Here is a 1425-nt window from a genome sequence, read left to right as displayed (position 1 = left end):
ATATAGGTGTGTGCTTATGTGTGTGCGTGCTTTGTATGTATACATGTCTTGCCAACAACTCGCACATGCAAGTGCTACCAGTCGAGAACTCTGCTTACCGGAAGCCAGCAAGTGTTGTATGGGGTCACCAGGAGAGAATGCGCGCAGTTTCTGAGTCATGAATAAGGGTGACTGTTGAAGTACCTATGAGTATTGGAAGCAGACAGAATTCTCTGTCAAGAAATGAAAGAGACAAGAAAAGGTGAGAAATGAGTGTCTGAGAAGAATAAATTTTACTTTCATTCGTGGATTTTTTGATTACAGAATGACATGGAATAGAATTTATCTCCGTTCCTCTCTATACATTTCGAATCTGTGTATACAGGAATTAATCTACCATCTATTAGAACACAAATGAATATCATTATGATGTCAGCCCTCACAGAATGAGTAATCCATCAAAGTTGTTTCACAATTACTTCTAACATATAGTCGTCCTCTTTTTCAAGCGTATATTTTACTGCTCTATTCCTTTGAAGATGGCACAGAGTTATATAAAGGAGCTTGTCTGGATGGAATCAATCGGACAGATAATAGCTTACTAATGATGTCATTAACCATATTACCGCATCAGCTCGATACAGCGATGTAAGATCCAAATGAACGTACTAGAGCAACAAACAAAACTTTCAGGTGTAGGTGTGTTATTGTATTAGTTGCACGAAAATTGTGTTATAAAAATACGTTGTAAAAAATGCTTCACACAAAAACAGAAAGAAATAATTTCGTGGAGAATCCCACCACAATTTTAATTTAATAGGAAAAGCTTATATCAGTCATTGAAAAAACGTCTCATGAATATAAATTGCTAGTATGTATTTATTATTTTTATATCCCAGTGTTTCTTTATGTTCATTTCTTATACTTCTGCAGTTTAGCTGATAACCAATACCCTTCCGTTGTTCTTGCTCTACTAAAATGTTCCAGACATTTATGTAAATTGAAAAGATTATACATTAAAGTGCATTTCTCTGTTGGTAATTTCAATAATTTTTTTTGATACCGGTCTATACATGACACAATGTTATATTATTGAATATACGCGAAATTAATGTCTCTTTTGAGCTTACAAATATATTAAGAAATCAAACGTGCATATACAAATATATACACACGTCTCAGTGGCTATTATAGACATATGTATAAAGATAATGTATATGTGGAAATATATGAATTTACAGATATTGAGGAGTGTATGCAAATGTGCATGTACATATGCGGGAATGCTTTGGTGTATGTTTAGGTATTAAATGAAAAGAATACATACATGTTTCAGTATGGCGTCTCTCTTTCTCTTTCTCTCAAGTTATTCTGTGTCTTTCTAAGTCTATGAATACATTTAAGTGTGTGTGTTTCTGTGTATACAAGTATCTATGTAAATATATT

General features: G+C 33.4%; 1 long non-coding RNA gene across 2 annotated transcripts in view; it reads right to left on the bottom strand.

Annotated features, from left to right (window-relative positions):
- Positions 1–1401, bottom strand: part of LOC128247812 (uncharacterized) — a 104718-nt gene extending 103317 nt beyond the window's left edge. For both annotated transcript variants that reach the window (XR_008264129.1, XR_008264130.1), the window contains exon 1: positions 1307–1401. This is a non-coding gene — a long non-coding RNA (uncharacterized LOC128247812). The remainder of the gene's footprint in view (positions 1–1306) is intronic.
- Between the last annotated feature and the right edge of the window lie 24 nt (positions 1402–1425).

This window comes from Octopus bimaculoides, chromosome 5 (genome assembly GCF_001194135.2).
Source record: "Octopus bimaculoides isolate UCB-OBI-ISO-001 chromosome 5, ASM119413v2, whole genome shotgun sequence".
NCBI lineage: Eukaryota > Metazoa > Mollusca > Cephalopoda > Octopoda > Octopodidae > Octopus > Octopus bimaculoides.
The sequence above is the reverse complement of the archived record's forward strand: the minus strand, read 5'-3'. Positions and strand labels throughout refer to the sequence as shown.